The 17,786-nt window shown below is 43.8% G+C and overlaps 1 pseudogene; it reads right to left on the bottom strand.

The window, feature by feature from the left end:
• The window catches only part of LOC142313131 (hydroxyacyl-coenzyme A dehydrogenase, mitochondrial pseudogene), a 30,116-nt pseudogene that overhangs the window by 1,846 nt on the left and 10,484 nt on the right, over positions 1–17,786 (bottom strand).

Here is a 17,786-nt window from a genome sequence, read left to right as displayed (position 1 = left end):
TATGCCCCCTGAGCAGCGGCCGTGTTTGGTGTTCTTGTTTTTCTGGGCGGAGACAGAAAATTCCTTGTATCCCATGGGTGCGAGAGATTCCTCCTCTGCCCGGGCCCATGTCTCCAGGAGGATCTGGATGTCAATGTTCTTTAGCCTTTGTTTGAAGTCTGGGTCATTTGTCTTGGACCCAAAAGCTGAGGCATTCAATCCTTGAATGTTCCAGCTGCTGATAACTAAGGATGTCATATTTAGTTGATATACCTTATAATGAGGAAGGATAGATTTTCATAGGACATAACCGGATTTAGTGTTGGGTTTGGGTGGCATATTTTAGTAGTGTCCTAAGAGTTTGCTGCACAATGTGTTGAGCAATGTCCTTATTTCTGCCATGTTGCTGCCCTCTGTTGCTTTGTATTGCCATTTTGGGGCATGTGGTCTTGAGTATTTCTGCCATCTCTGTGGACTCTCTCCAGGGGTCTCTGTGGGCTGCCATCTGTTTGGTGGGTGTCTTGCTTGTGGTCTTGGAGGTCTGTTTAGAACCATGTCCTTTAGCTCTCTTGCTAGATGGCTGACTCCTTGTTTATTGAGGTGTTTGTCGTCATAGAGGTGATGGAGCGTTATTTCGGGGTGTCTTGCCAGCTGTATGTTTGGTGCTGAGGTAATACTGGCGGCCAGCTCTGAGTTGATTTGCTGGGTTATTTGTTGGTGTACATCTTTCCTTGGAAGCAGGGCAGACAGGATTATTTTGGTTCTGGGGAATTTTTGCTGGGCTGCTAGTGCGAGTTTTGATAGGTCCTTTGTGACTGTCTTTTGGTGGATATCGTTTGTGCCGGTGTGTAGTATGAGGTGTGTGGGCTCGGTGAAATATGGGTTACTGATCACCTCCTCTGCTTGTGGGATCGTTGAGCAGTGAATTTTTGTAACACGAGCCCGTCGGAAACAGTCTCTGAGTGTCCAGGTATTTCCCATTTGAGTCTATTATTAGGACTATATCAGGATCCAGTGTTTTATTTGGGCCATTTGGTTTCTGTGTGTTGGGTCTCTGAGTGTTGGTTGCCTTTGTTTGTTGTGATGATGCATTTTCATTGCTGGGGTTGATGGTAGGGGTTTCCTTCGTGTTGTTGGGTCCAGGGGTGTTGGACACCCTGATATGCTGTGCTTGTGGGGCTGTATTGATATTGCTGGAGTTATGTGTAGAGTCCGTCTGGCTGAGGTTGTCGCAGGTCTGTGATATATCTGGCACCAGGGTAGTTGGTGCAGGCATTTGTTTTGGGGGAGTGCTTATACTTTGAGGTGCCCTCTCTGTTTTTTGTTGTAGGATTGAGGATTTTAGCTGGGTTATTTCTTCTTTGAGGTATGCATTTTCTTCCTGCAGCCTTTGAAGTGACCTTTGCAATTCCCACAGGTCTGTTTTCACACTTGATATTTCTCCCCTCAGTGGTCATTTGCATTTTTCTCACCTTGGCTTCTTTGAAATTCTTCTTTGAATTGAATAAACTCGCATTCTAATTGGGCCAAGCAGTCTCTGAGTATATCCCTGGGGGGTTGGGATGATTGAGATGTAGATGGGGCTGGGGGGTGGCTGGAGATTCTGTCTGCTATGGTCTGGTCACTTGTGGATATGCTTCCTTCCTTCATTAGGGTTTTCACTTGCTTTTTAATGTGCAGGAATTGTTGATGAAATTCCTCCATTTTTTGTTCCGTTCCTTGGACCATGATAGTTCCATTTCTATACATATTTATGGAGAGATTAAAGGTCTCCGGGTCCTCCTCATCCTGTACTCTAATTTGTTTGCCCCTGCTAATGCCCCCGTTTTTTGATGTTCTTGTAGTGTTTGCTGAGAGTCTGGTCCCAGGCTTCATGGTGCCCTGAGTAGAATAACAGATTTGTTTTTTCCCCCTGTTCATTCAAGTCTATTAGTAGTGTCTCTGGGTTTTTCTTCATAGAGTCCAGTTTTATGGCTTTTCTAGCTTCCTTGGATTTGGCATTCTCAGGGAAGGTTATCTCTAATGTGTCCGACCCCCCTGCTAGCTCCAGTTGCCTTCTCCAGGTCTCCTGCATTGACTACAGTGCTATCCCCGTGTTGTTTCATTTTTAAAGGGCTTTCTTTTATATTTTCTAATGCGTAATATACGATCAATTCTTATTTTAGCAGTGTATTGGCATGGAGCCCTTACCTTGGGGATGCGCTGTGCTGGTAGGGTTTGATGGTGTCTGTTTGCTGGGTTTCCACTAGGCAATCTTGTCCTCCTTTTCCATCTGTGTATTAATTTTTCTTGTGATTTTTTTCTTGTCATTGCTTAAAGTCCTTAAAAAGTTTGTCCAGTGTGCTTAGTACTCCGTCATATCTGTAGATTTCCGTATTATGTCCTCCAATCTGCTCATTATAAGGTATAAACTCTGGTTGAATCAGGAGCTCATCTTACAGTGTCTTGCTCCTTCAGTGTCCAGTCTCTCTCTCCTCTCCCCTCTCTCTCCCCTCTCTCTCCCCTCTCTCTCCCCTCTCTCTCCCCTCTCTCTCCCCTCTCTCTCCCCTCTCTCTCCCCTCTCTCTCCCCTCTCTCTCCCCTCTCTCTCCCCTCTCTCTCCCCTCTCTCTCTTGTTCCCCTCAGCTTATGACATGTGATGACATATTGGGCGGCGATCTCCACCATTGATTCCTCTTCCCCCAGTATGATGCAGCGTTTCATCTCCTTGTCCATGGATGAAAAGTCCGGGGTATGAGTGGTAAGTTTCTGGAAGTGGGAGGCCCTCACTGCTGAGTATTTGTCACAGTGCAGCAGGAAGTGCACCTTGTCCTCCAGAGCCCCCTGCTGGCAGTGCTGGCACAGTCTGTTCTCCCGCGGCTTGTATGTCTTTCGGTGCCCGCCCTGGTTTTCACCTCTAGGCAGTGGGCACTCAGTCTGTACAAGCTTAGGGTCTGCCTATCTTTGGGGTGGCGTAACCTTTCCAGATATGAGGCCAGAGTGTAGTCCCTCTGTAGTGACCGGTAGATGGTGAGTTCTCTAATTCACTCTTCCAGTCCTCTATGTATTGCATCTTGCAGCTCTCTGAGATCTCTTTTATTTGGGCTTTTGTCAGGGGTGTGTTGCTGACTTTGGCTGGACTGGCTGCCGGGGTTCCTGGCTTTCTCTGGGCTCTGGCTCAGCAGGGATTTGTGATGGTAGGAGCTGGGGTTGCTGTTCTGTATGTGCGCCTGGTGCGATAGCGCCCTCTTGTGTATACTGAGCCATAAGGGGAATCGGCCCAGCTCTGCCTCTCTCTCTTCTCTCTCTCTTTTCTCTTTCTCTTTCTTTCCTGACGGAATCAGCTGACACTATAAGTCGAGCGGGTGAGGCCGGCTTTTTCCGCCCGGCCGGTTAAACTATCAGCTGATGTTTTGTTTTGGTTTTTTTGCACTGATGCATCAACTGATTGTATAAAAGGCTGTTATACAATCAGCTGCTGTATCATGTGATTCAGGCCCTTGAACCTGACACATCATCTGATCGCTTTGCCTTCCAGAAAACTGATCAGATGATATTGGACGGCACGGGACCCTTGACCCAGGATTACTGCGGAGGGGGATTATTTATTTCAATAAAGATGGAGTCACTAATGGTGTTGTGTTTTATTTCTAATTTAAAATATTTTCTGTGTGTTTTTGTGTTGTGTTTTTTTTTTTTCTATCTGTACTAGAAGTTTATGGTGGCCATGTCTAATATTGGCATGACACCATGAATTTCCCGCTTAGGGCCAGTTGATAATATACAGCTAGCCCTAACCCCATTATTACCCAGCAAGCCACCCGTCACCAGGGCAGCTGGAAGAGTTGGATACAGCGCCAGAAGATGGCGCTTCTATGAAAGCGCCATTTTCTGGGGCGGCTGCGGACCACAATTCGCAGAAGGGGTGCCCAGAAAGCTTGGGCACCCTGACCTGCGGATTCCAATTACCAGCTGCCTAGTTGTACCTGGCTGGACACAAAAATTGGGCGAAGCCCATGTCATTTTTTTTTATTTAATTATTTCATGAAATTCATGAAATAATTAAAAAAAAAAAAGGGGTTCCCTATATTTGTGGTTCTCAGCCGGGTACAAATAGGCAGCTGGGGGTTGGGGGCAGCCTGCTGTACCTGGCTAGCATACAAAAACATGGTGAAGCCCACGTAATTTTTTTGGGGGGGGCAAAAAAACTCCTGCATACAGTCCTGGATGAAGTATGCTGAGCCTTGTAGTTCTGCAGCTGCTGTCTGCTGCCTGTCTGTATGGAGGAGAGCACACAGCAGCTGCAGAACTACAAGGCTCAGCATGCTCCAGTCACTAGTGTATGCAGGAGAGCAGACAGCAGCTACAGAACTACAAGACTAGGCATACTCCATCCAGGACTGTAAGCAGGAGTTTTTTGCCCACCAAAAAAATTACGCGGGGCTTTGCCATAATTTTGTATGCTAGCCAGGTACAGTAGGCAGTTACGGCCCCCAACCCCTAGCTGCCTATTGTTCCCGGCTGGGAACTAAAAAATAGGGAAGCTCTCTTTTTAATTATTTCATAAACTTCATGAAATAATTAAAAAAAAAAAATCGACATGTCCTTCGCCCCATTTTTGTGTCCAGCCAGGTACAACTAGGCAGCTGGGGATTGGAATCTTCAGCACAGGTTGGCCCGAGCTTTCTGGGCCCCTCTGCTGCGAATTGCAGTCCGCAGCCGCCCCAGAAAATGGCGCTTTCATAGAAGCGCCATCATCTGGCGCTGTATCCAACTCTTCCAGCAGCCCTGAAGCCGGGTGGCTTGCTGGGTAATAATGGGTCAATACTAGCTTTGTTTTACTAGCTAGTATTCAGCCAGAGATTCTTAATGTAAGGCAAGTTTGACCCGACCATTAAGAATCTCCAATAAAGGGTTAAAAAAAAGACACCACACAGAGAAAAAAATACTTAAATAGAAATAAATACACAGACACACTTAGAGACTCCATGTTTATTACTCTCTCTCATCCCTCCACGATCCATGGTCTTCTGTCTTCTTTCTCCTTCAACCCATGCAGCTCTGCTACATCAGACAGAACAGCATGGGAGGAAGAACGCTGCTGCTCCTTGCAATCTAATCACTCAGTGAGTGAGCAGAGGCTGCGGGCTGTAAGCGGTGACGTCACCGCTGCCACCGTTACTATAGCAACGGCAATCTCCGATCACGTGATTCCCTGTGCCGCTATTTACCGACTATGGCAGCCAGTCCCTGCATGTGGGCTGACTCTGTAAAGAGCGCCCATATGCAGGAACGGGGAAGCCGACCATGTGCCAGAGCATTTCGCCAGTACACGGAGATGCTGGATTGATCACCGCGTACTGGAGAGATGTACTGACAGGACCTAGCATGACGTTTAGCCATGTGACCAGTCTGTAGCCAATGAGATAATAGACACGTGATTGGTCACATGCTATTGCTATGATGTCACAGAAGGTCCTATCATCAGTGCTGGTTACTGGGAGGACGCAGCGATTTATCGGAAGGAAAAGCGGCGGGAGATAGAGTGCAGGACGCATTGCTGGGACCTGTAAGTGTAATGCCAATGTTTATTCACTGTATGTGTATATGTATAATGTGTTTTTATGTGTTTGTCTGCCATTGTTTTCAATGGGGTTCGTCGAACCGAACCGAACTCAAACTCCAGAGGGGGTGGCTCAACTCTAATGAAGAGACCTAAGTAGTCTGGAAAGCTTGCTTTGTAACATCATTTATTTTATCTTTATTCTTCATTAATAAGTATCATAACTTCAAGATTCTTATGGTTTCTTCCACTCCACTCAGAGCAATGAATCCATCTTCCTAGAATCTCGGCCTCTTATTGATGGATCTTCCTTCTCTCCCTTCTGATGAATGTGCTGATAGGGGCATTTATATCCAAAGTTTGGCACAAGGTAACTAACATATGAGGGAGGTTAGACTTATCCCACAGTAGGTACATGGAGGCCGGGCAGCCCACCCACATTATTTCCAAAATGTAATTAGAAAAAAAAGGGAAAATAATAAACACATAAAGTTCTGATATTTTTACCTTCAAGAGCCTGAAAGATATTTTCTCTGAATTCTACAAATGTCCATTGTGGAGACACGGGGCTCAGTGGGTGCTCTTGTCCACTGAAGCAGCCGCCTTCTAGAAAGACAGCGTGGCTCAGGGCTCATCCCAACTGAACGCCGACCTCCTTAACCGTGGGCGGAACACTACTCAGACAACACAGGGTGAGGGAACCACAATAATTAGACTTTATTGGATCCCCAAACAATTAACGGCACATAACACATAACCAGCAAAACACAAAAATGTAACAGGCAACAGGGTCTCACCCTTCCGCTGGCTCACCAGGGATTAGAATGTCCTTGCCTCAGAGCTTCCAGGGCCACTTACTCCAATCCAGCAGCACCCCGCTTTCGGCGGGCACCCACCGAGAAAGAAATAGCACCGGATTTAGGAAGCTGGCTGAGGTCTGCAAAGTCTGTAGCCAGGTGACCAAATTGTCCCAACCTGCGTTAGTTCCTTAAGTAGTCCTTGGTTTGATGATATAATCCTGGCAGCCGGAGTCGAAATCCCTAGACTGTGGATATGGTCTCCAATCGGAACCGGAGTCCCTAGATTGAAGCCACAAGGTATCCTGATCCTCTAGCCAGCTCCTAAGAGCTTAGACTGGATCCATCAGCATCCATCAACAACAACCACATGATGACTTAAAGAAATCCCTTTTATAGCCATAACCTTCCCTTAGGATACACTGCGTCCTCATCGGATTGGTTGGACAAGATTGCTTCTCCCATTAGATTAATTTCAAGCTGCATGGATAATGTTCATTTAAATGATGTGCATAGAAAGACTCAGTATATCTACATGGAGTCGGCAAGTCACCGACTAGACAATGGCTACTAAGGTAATTACATTAGCAATACACAACTACATTACAATGATTACTGGAAGGGTCTGGAGAAACAATAGCTAAGCAAACATGAGTTAATACACCAAAGAACAATACGTCTGGCTGAATGTTAAGAAACTTTAACCCATGAGAATCCATGTCGTCACATTCCTCCCCCTTCTTAATATTAGCCAGACATTATTTTTAATCTTCTCAGATTCCTTAATAACAGGGTCGGTACCGCAGGACTGGCGCATAGCAAATGTGGTGCCAATATTCAAAAAGGGGACAAAAACTGAGCCGGGAAATTATAGGCCGGTAAGTTTAACCTCTACGGTTGGTAAAATCCTTGAGGGTTTCTTGAGAGATGCTATACTGGAGTATCTCAAGAAAAATAACCTTATGACAGAGTATCAACATGGGTTTATGAGGGATCGATCCTGTCAAACTAATTTGATCAGCTTCTATGAAGAGGTAAGTTCAAGCCTGGACCAGGGAAATGCAGTGGATGTTGTGTATATGGACTTTTCAAAAGCTTTTGATACGGTGCCACACAAAAGGTTGGTACATAAAATGAGAATAATGGGGATAGGGGAAAATATGTGTAACTGGGTTAAAAACTGGCTCAGTGATAGGAAACAAAGGGTGGTTATTAATGGTACGTACTCGGACTGGGTCTCAGTTCATAGTGGGGTACCACAGGGGTCAGTATTGGGCCCGCTTCTTTTCAACATATTTATAAATGACCTTGTTGGGGGCATGCGGAGTAGAATTTCAATATTTGCAGATGATACTAAACTCTGCAGGGTAATCAATACAGAGGAGGATAATTTTATATTACAGGGAGATTTATGTAAATTGGAGGATTGGGCTGAGAAGTGGCAATTGAAGTTTAATGTAGATAAATGTAAGGTCATGCACTTGGGTAGAGGAAATAACATTTATGATTATGTACTTAATTGTAGAACACTGGGTAAAACAGACACAGAAAAAGACTTGGGTGTATGGGTGGATGGTAAACTTCACTTTAGTGGACAGTGTCAGGCAGCTGCTGCCAGGGCTAATAAAATAATGGGATGTATTAAAAGAGGTATAAGTGTTCATGAAAAAAATATAGTTCTACCTCTGTACAAGTCACTAGTGCGACCGCACGTAGAATACTGTGTACAATTCTGGTCACCGATATATAAGAAGGACATAGCTGAACTGGAGAGGGTGCAAAGAAGAGCGACCAAGATTATTAGAGGAATGGGGGGGCTGCAATACGAAGACAGGTTATTAAACTTGGGGTTATTTAGTCTGGAAAAACGAAGGCTTAGGGGAGATCTAATCACAATGTATAAATATATGAGGGGACAGTACAGAGACCTTTCCAAAGATCTATTTACACCTAGGCCTGCGACTGGAACACGGGGGCATCCGCTACGTCTTGAGGAAAGAAGGTTTAATCATAATCACAGACGAGGATTCTTTACTGTACGAGCAGTGAGACTATGGAATTCTCTGCCGCATGATGTTGTAATGAGTGATTCACTACTAACATTTAAGCAGAGCCTGGATGCCTTTCTTGAAAAATTTAATATAACCAGTTATGTATATTAGATTTTATGACAGGGTATTGATCCAGGGAACTAGTCTGATTGCCGGATGTGGAGTCAGGAATGAAATTTTTTCCCCATTGGAACTTGTTTGCCACATTGGGGTTTTTTGCCTTCCTCTGGATCAACATGTTAGGCTACGGGTTGAACTAGATGGACTTAGAGTCTCCCTTCAACCTTAAAACTATGATACTATGATGATACTATGATAGGCTTCCGATCATCCTTCTCCTCTTGACGGCATTGTCCTTTTTAATGGTGAGGTCAGCATCAGAGGCTCGCATCTATACACCTCCCCCTGATTACCTCCCCCAAGTTGAGCAGCCATATTGCGGACAAGCACTAAGATGGGGTCCATGAGTTGGGCTTGCATACATTTTCTACTATCAATCTTCCCCCAGTCAATAGCCACAGTGTGGTTAGGCTTACTCACGGTTCTTGGCTCAGAAGTGGATACTGGAGACTGGGAATGTGAATTATCCTTGGAAAAGATGTTAAAGATCCACATCAGGGTCCTGCTTGGCTTGGAAGTGGGTGATGGCTGCTTCAAACTGACTGGATAGTCCTTGTCCTAGGTCCTTCTCCAAAATGACTGGTGTGAGCAGGTAATCCCCAAGCCCCACTTTCACTTCCCTCTGAGTGGTATCCGAAACAACAGGCTTGGTGGGGCCATCTATGAACCCCACTTCAACTTCATCCTGGCTAGTCCCCGAAACAACAGGTGTGGGGAGGCTGTCCATAAACTCCATATGGACCTCTTCCTGGTCAGACCCCAAAGTAACTGGTGTGGGGACGGTGTCCATAAGCTCCACATCAGCCTTGCTCTGGTCAGCCTCCACAATGGCAGGTATAGGGAGACTGTTCACAAGTCCCACATCGATCGCTTCCTGGTTAGTTCCCAAAATAACGGGTGGGGATGCTGTTCATAAGCTCCACATCAGCCTTGCTCTGGTCAGTCTCCACAATGACCGGTATGGAGAGGCTGTTCACAATCCCCACTTTGATCACTTCCTGGTTGGTCCCCAAAATACCAGGTGGGAGGCTATCCACAAGCTCCACCTCGACCTCTCCCTGGTCGGTCCTTAGGTCCAACTGCACACATGCCAGAGGGATGTCTGAGCACTGGCCCTCAGCCAGGGAGATGGATAATTGGGAATCTGGTAAAGGGTCTTCTGGGGAAACAATAACTGGGCTTACCAGGGTAATGGAGGAACCAGTGTCTCGTAGTCCCTGGCTCTTGACTGGCTGAGCTGGCAGATGGGCTCCAAGCATGCGGCCTCTGATTTGGAGACAATCTTTATCGATATGTCCATGGTGCCCACATGTATAACAGCGCCATAGATTGGGCAAGTCACAGGCCCTGTTTGTAGACCTTTGTTTCGGTGCAGCTTCTGCTGGGTAGCGGGACCATCCTTCTCGAGCGGCTGGTGCTAGCAGTACAGCAGCTGGAATCCCATAAACATATTCCAGAACCCAAGCCCTCTCTTCTCTTGAGGATCTAGGCCCAAACACATCCAACAACGCTGTGGCTTGGGCCATTTTGGACAAAGTTGATTCCCGATTGTCACTAGATCCATGATGTGGCACATAGTTTAAATCCTCTGGGTCAATATCGGCAGGATCCTCATCATCCTCTGCATCATTCTGGGCATCCCAACGGACTAATTTCTGGATCAAGTCCGACCGAGTCTCAGCGTTCCAGTAGATAATCTTTCGCCTCTGGCACAGATCCTGTAGCATCCATTTACTGCTGTGGTCGTAACTCCTCTCTGGTCCTTGTCCCATGGCTGAACTGGTGGGGTTGGACATGGCAGCATCTGAAACCTGAATGCCTCCCCTATGGCCTGCTGGGTATGCTTATGTGCCTCCCTGGTTGTTGAGCCCTGGACGGTGTCCGCGAACACCAGTCCTCTGCAGCTCTCCTGGGTAAACCAGGCTGAGTAGTATCCCACTGCTGCCACCAATTGTGGAGATACACTGAGCCAACCGCCTTTAGAAAGACAGCGTTGCTCAGGGCTCATCCCAACTGAACGCACGACCTCCTTAACCGTGGGCAGAACACTACTCAGACAACACAGGGTGAGGGAACCACAATAATTAGACTTTATTGGATCCCCAAAATATTAACGGCACATTACGCATAACCAGCAAAACACAAAAATGTAACAGGGTCTCACCAGGGATTAGAATGTCCTTGCCTCAGAGCTTCCAGAGCCACTTACTCCAATCCAGCAGCACCCCGCTTTCGGCGGGCACCCACCAAGAAAGAAATAGCACCGGATTTAGGAAGCTGGCTGAGGTCTGCAAAGTCTGTACTTTAACCCATGAGAGTCCATGTCGTCACATCCATTATATAAGAACTTGTTCTGGAGCCGTCCATTGTGGAGTCCGAGAGGCAGAAAATAAATGTCTAATATTTCTTCTAGAAACTCATGTGAGAAAATATTGGCCCCTACAATAGTTTGGATTGCCGAGAGCCCCCGAGCCACATACTGTAATTACTCCAGATGTGTCACCTTTAGTTACTAAATCACTGACTGTGAAGGCTTTCGGGGTGGAGGGCGGTCATTTTAGTAGATGTGTTATTGTCTATAGTCACAGTTTCCTCTATAGTAGTTAGTACCAAAGGCTCTCTTATTTCATGGATTTCCACTGCAGACAGTTTTCTGCTCCTATCCAGGCCCCATTTCTCCAATCTGACATCTGTCACTTTACATGATAACACCTTTGTAATGCTTAATCTGATTCCAGTGTTTCTGAATGTTTTTTCTGTGGCATATTCTTCTTTATCTTAGCTGTAATGTGAGGTTGTTTTGTTTTGCATTTATCTAAAAAAAAAAGATACACGAGATACAGAAACCGTAATTTTTTGTGTGTGTTTTTGCAATGCCAAACATGTGGATAGTAACAGTGTTTGGGTACATTGCAAGGCTGAGAAGCATTGAGGACATTTGGCTTTGGAATTTTGTTGGATTGGATTAGGAAGCCATATCGCTTCATAATCAAGAGTCTTTGAGCTACAACCATTGTGGAAACTCTCCATTTCTTCACTGACAAACTAGCAGTTTGGTATAATTTTGGCCTACAAAACACTTTTTTTGATGGCTTATTATTCCAATATATGGGAGGGAAAATGAACAAAGAGGGTTGAACATCATGGTCTACTGGAAGATACAGAAGGTCCAGTAGGCACAGGTGCTATAGATAGATGCAGCAGGTACAGATGGCACAGCAGATACTAGGATACAGAGACAAGCATAAGACTCAGCAAACGAAATGGGATCTAACAACTAGCCAAGTGTCTCAAAGGATAGACCCCATTGCTCAGGCACCTCCCATAGGGGGAGGGTGCCTTAAATATCTAGTGCCTCTCAGCCATAGCCTAAGATGCTCTTCCAGGTTATGGCATGCTGACCCTTTAAGAATACATGCTTGCGCTCTCCCAGGAGACCTGTGTGGTGTACGCAGGCCCTGGGATATGGCAATATGGACTGGGGACATAGAAGCCACTGATGGGAAAGGGGGCAGGATAGTAAGGGGATGCTGTTGATGGTGTTACATGCTATTTTATAAATTTTATTTTTAAATATATATATTATTAAAAATAATTTTTATTCTTATATTTTTTGGCAGATGATTGTATCAGGAGATTAGAGGCACAGCTGACGTATTCAATGTTTAAATCAGATGACCTTGATATCACACAAAATATAACTGAAGTGAATGCCATCATTCCAGATATACCATCATCCCTTCACAGCAAAGATCTATCATCTGCTTCTTTTAAACAAGTCCTACCTTCTGATTCATCACAGACTATTAACAAAATTAAAAGTCACAAAAGAGGCTTTAAAAATCGGAGTGTTCATACAGTTAAGAATCCATTTTTAACTTCAGAATATCAAAAAATCCAGAAAAAAATTCACACAGGGGAGAAAAGATTTTCTTCAGAATCTGTTAATTACCAGCAAACACACACAGGGGAGACACCCTTTTCATGTTCAGAATGTGGGAAATGTTTTAACAATAGATCAAATCTTGTTAGCCACCAGAGAACTCACACAGGGGAGAAGCCATATTCATGTTCAGAATGTGGGAAATGTTTTAACAATAGATCACATCTTGTTAGCCACCAGAGAACTCACACAGGGGAGAAGCCATATTCATGTTCAGAATGTGGGAAATGTTTTAACAATAGATCACATCTTGTTAGCCACCAGAGAACTCACACAGGGGAGAAGCCATATTCATGTTCAGAATGTGGGAAATGTTTTAACAATAGATCAAATCTTGTTAGCCACCAGAGAACTCACACAGGGGAGAAGCCTTTTTTATGTGTAGAATGTGGGAAATGTTTTAACAATAGATATCATCTTGTTAGACACCACAGAACTCACACAGGGGAGAAGTCTTTTTTATGTGCAGAATGTGGGAAATACTTTAACAAAAGATCACATCTTGTTAAACACCAGAGAGTTCACACAGGGAAGACTCCATATTCATGTTCAGAATGTGGGAAATGTTTTCACAATAGATCAAATCTTGTTAGCCACCAGAGAACTCACACAGGGGAGAAGCCATATTCATGTTCAGAATGTGGGAAATGTTTTAACAATAGATCACATCTTGTTAGCCACCAGAGAACTCACACAGGGGAGAAGCATTATTCATGTTCAGAATGTGGAAAATGTTTTAACAATAGATCAAATCTTGTTAGCCACCAGAGAACTCACACAGGGGAGAAGCCTTTTTTATGTGCAGAATGTGGGAAATGTTTTACCAAGAGATCACATCTTGTTAGCCACCAGAGAACTCACACAGGGGAGAAGCCTTTTTTATGTGCAGAATGTGGGAAATGTTTTACCAAGAGATCACATCTTGTTAGCCACCAGAGAACTCACACAGGGGAGAAGCCTTTTTTATGTGTTGAATGTGGGAAATGTTTTAACAATAGATATCATCTTGTTAGACACCACAGAACTCACACAGGGGAGAAGCCATATTCATGTTCAGAATGTGGGAAATGTTTTAACAAAAGATCACATCTTGTTAAACACCAGAGAGTTCACACAGGGGAGAAGCTATATTCATGTTCAGAATGTGGGAAATGTTTTACGAGAGGATCAGATCTTGTTAGACACCAGAGAACTCACACAGGGGAGAAGCCTTTTTTATGTACAGAATGTGGGAAATTTTTTACCCGAGGATCAGATCTTGTTAGACACCAGAGAACTCACACAAGGGCGAAGCGTTTTTCATGTTCAGAATGTGGGAAATATTTTGGAGATATATCAAGTCTTGCTAAACACCAAATAATTCACACAAGGGAGAAACCCTTGCCAAATTCAGAATGAGGGAATTATTTTTATAACGTTATTGATTTTCAAAAAGTATACCAAGACATAACATAGTATCTACTGTATGTTGAATACAAGAAGTAGATTCTGTCTTGACTCTTAAGCGTAACGAGTACCATTTCAATATCATTAATAACAACTTTATCCATAACAGAGGGAAAGGGAAAAGTAGATAAGGGAATGAGAAGAGAGGATAAAAAAGCATAAAGGCAGAAAAGTGAAGACCAGGGAAAAGAAAGAAGAAAAGGTACCATGATAAGAATACACATGAAATTGCTTATTTTCTTCTACAACCTGACAACTGAAAAAAAAAACATTTAGAAGGTACTAGTACAACTCACAATGGAATATAGCAACCGATCCAGATACAATAAAGAAAGAACGCTAAATTAGTCACAGGAGTAGTTGGAGTACTGAATCCACTTTGCCCACTGAGACTTGGTCAGACTGCCTTTACGGCTAGCAATCATGTGTTCCATAACGCAATTGTTTTGGATTTTACTTATAATTTCCTGCATTGAAAACGATTTAGCCGATTTCAAATTAGATGCAATCTCAGAGGTGCCTATCGTATGCACATGTGAAATGATCACAGCATCCTCCATCAGGATTTTATCAAGATCCAGAGATGAGAGGTGTGGCAGGACACCATGGAAAATCTGTATGTAGAATGGATTGAATCAGACCATGGATCTGGCATCAATAGTCTCGAATGTGTGTGAAGGACCTCCAGACATGGAGAAGAGTACCCACCTCGTCCTGACACCTCCAACATATAGGATAAGATTGGGGAAATATTTTGCTAAGTCTGTAGGGGGTAAAATACCACCTATTGAGAAGCTTCCAGGTGATTAATGAATTGAGATGCTTTCTTATTGATTTGGAAGGAGAAGGACCATGCAGATTCAGAAAATGATTGCCCCAAGTCCCTTTCTCACTTTACAACAAAAGGGAAGGAGGGAGGAGCATAAGAGGGGTGAAGGGCAGCGTAGTATCTAGATATACCTTTAGATTAGTCCCTATTATTCAAAAAAGTAATCATCATAGAGGGACCTATGAGGTTGGTCTTGTAAGTTGAATGAGGTAACAAAATGCCTGATTTGGAAGTACATAAAAAAAAAAAAGTTTTTACTATGAATACCATATGATTGCGAAATTTCTGAAAATGGTCAGATGGAGTTAGATCTCAATAGATTGCCCAGTTTAACAATTCCCTTTGTAATCCACCCGTCCAGGTTAATGGAGGGAATGATGTATTTAAACAAAGCTAGCGGGAGTTTGTTTATTCTAAAAGGGACTAACGAGTGCCCCAAACTTTTATTCACCCATGTGTATATGTAGGAAGGTGCATAGAGATATGCGTGTTGGTGTTGCCTATGAGCAAAAGGCACTCCTGTAATGATGACATCTGACCACTAGATGTCAGCGACACTCACTGTTGTTCTAAATTTTATGAAGTGTTAAAAAAACAATACTTGAATAATTTTGTGAATACTGTGATGTAAATAATAGCCGAACTGTGCAGTGAAAATGCGATTTTGCTGCTTGATTTATAAAATACTTTTATTGCATCATTGTGCTGTCAGTCAAGTTGAGGACGAGTAAAGTTTTTTTGTGAATAGAAGTCGGTTGGTTGCCACGGAGACAAAACTGGGATGAGCAGTGTTTTTGTGTGTGCTCCTGTGACTGGTGATGTCTGGGACAATAATCCTCAATTTCTGTTTGGTGGAGAGCAAGGAAAAAGAAAGAAAACCAACAACAGGAGATCATTGAAAAGAGCCGGCCGGTTTGTGAAGTGTGACACGGCGCCTGTGGAAGGGTAAAGCACTCTATACCCAAAACAAGGATGAGGTACCTTATGTTGTTCGTTCTATTTTAAACTCGTTAGACCGGTCAAGGAGAATTTTATCTAGGGTTAGCTAGGTGTTTAGACCAACCTAAATAACTGATCTCTATGGGACGGTGTCAGTGAGGCACAAACTGTATTCATCTTCCCAACGACTATTGATACCATGGTGCGAAGTTCAGAAAGGCCACAGTCCGTGGTGAAGTTCCCAAGGCACCCTCCTGCTCGGATTGGATTTTCCCGCAGAGCATGTTAATCAAATGAGATTGTTAATATTTGTATTTCATGTAATTGGGAATTGAATATGGTCATTTATTTAATGTTTTTTCTTGTTGGTAAACTTGGGTTGAATTCTGCTTAGCTGTACAGCTGAGTTTGGTAATATTGGGATCCCAGGGAGTTTATTGATTGGGAATAGGGTTAAGATTGTGAACCTGGAGAAAAGACACATATTACAGCTTCCCTTTTAGAACTAACCCTGAGTAAAATCCAGACCTATTTAGGGGAGGGGGGTGGCATTATTGGCCCCAGGGAACACATCCCGTTTCAGAGACCAATAATATGTGGCTGTTCTCCTGGTAAGGAAATTAGAAACCTAGTTCTCTTGTATGAGTTGTTTGATATTCCCTGCTTATGTTATTAGTTCTTTTTCCTTCCCCATACAAACAGGGGCGAGTTTGGTAACAATAAATCTTGTTGTTTTATCGTTGCTTCTGGAAAACTCATCTGTCCTGTCAGTGGCATCACTGTATCATAGCGGAACCTCTTACATATACACCCGCATCAATCACAGGGTAGGAGGTAGGTCAGAAGTTTTGAGAAATCCTCGACAACACATTAGGAAGGAGATTTTTGGCAACTCTACCATGTGGGACTCCCATCTCTACCCAAAGTTTGGAAGAGTCATCCGACCACCAGCTCCTCAACTGGTCCAATAGGGAGGTTCTATAATATTGTAGAACTTAGAGGCATCCCAAAACCCATTGATCATCTGGGAGGATTAGTATTTTTTTGAGACTTTAGTCTTTTTAGAGTTCCAGATAAAAGACATTAGGAGAGATTTCAAGGTTTTCAACGTCGACAAGGAAATGAGGATAAGGAGATTACGAAAGTAGTAAATTATTTTGGGGAGAAGCATCATTTTCAATATAGATATGCATCCTACCCACAAGATGGGGAATTTATTTTAAGTTGCAACATCTTTCTGGATGGCCTGCTTCAAGGATCTAAAATTATAACGTTTCAATAACTTAACTTGAGATTATAGGAAAATCCTGAGATATGGGAGAGCACTATTCACCCAACTATAAGGATAAGATTTTTGTAATGATTTCTTAAGCCCTTCAGGGACATTGATACCTAGAATAAGGGATTTAGAAGCATTAACTTTGTAATAACTTGTATAACCAAATTCCTTAATGACTTTTGATATTGTGGGGAGGGAGTATTCAGGGTCGGAAACACAAAAGATAACGTCATCTGCAAAGAAACCTATACAGTGGTTTATAGGGCCAATGCGTATACCTGTTAACTCTGAGGAAGACCTCATGGTTTGCGTGATGGGCTCCATCACTAAGGTGAAAATGAGAGGCGAGAGAGGACACCCCTGGCGGGTACCATTGGAGATGGAGACAGCACTGCAGAGGTATACACCTGCGCTGAGGGGAGGGAATATAGGGTCTTAATTGGGGAAAGGATTGGGCCAGCAAACCCAAACTTCTTGAGGACCAAGTCCAAGTACCCACAATGGACCCAGTCGAACGCCTTCTCCTCATCCAAACCAAGGAGGAAAGAAGGCGTCCGGCTAGCCTTCGCCCGAGAGATAAAATTGATAAAGCGCATTGTTCCATCACACGGTTTTTTATGAATCCAACCTGGTCCTTATGGATTAGGATGGGAAGAATATTCAAGAGTCTTCGCATATAGCTTAAAATCGGTATTGAGGAGAGAGGACGGAAATTTGCTGAGGTGTCCGGTGTCTTCCCTGGTTTAGGAATAGTAACTATGTGGGCTTTGAGCATTTCATGGAGAAATCTCCTGCCGACTACAACTTAAAAATATCTCCCAGATTCGTGCTTTCCTTAACCAAGAATCTGCATATACATTGG

This window comes from Anomaloglossus baeobatrachus, chromosome 5 (genome assembly GCF_048569485.1).
Source record: "Anomaloglossus baeobatrachus isolate aAnoBae1 chromosome 5, aAnoBae1.hap1, whole genome shotgun sequence".
Taxonomy (NCBI): domain Eukaryota; kingdom Metazoa; phylum Chordata; class Amphibia; order Anura; family Aromobatidae; genus Anomaloglossus; species Anomaloglossus baeobatrachus.
This window is presented reverse-complemented; position numbering and strand designations above follow the sequence as displayed.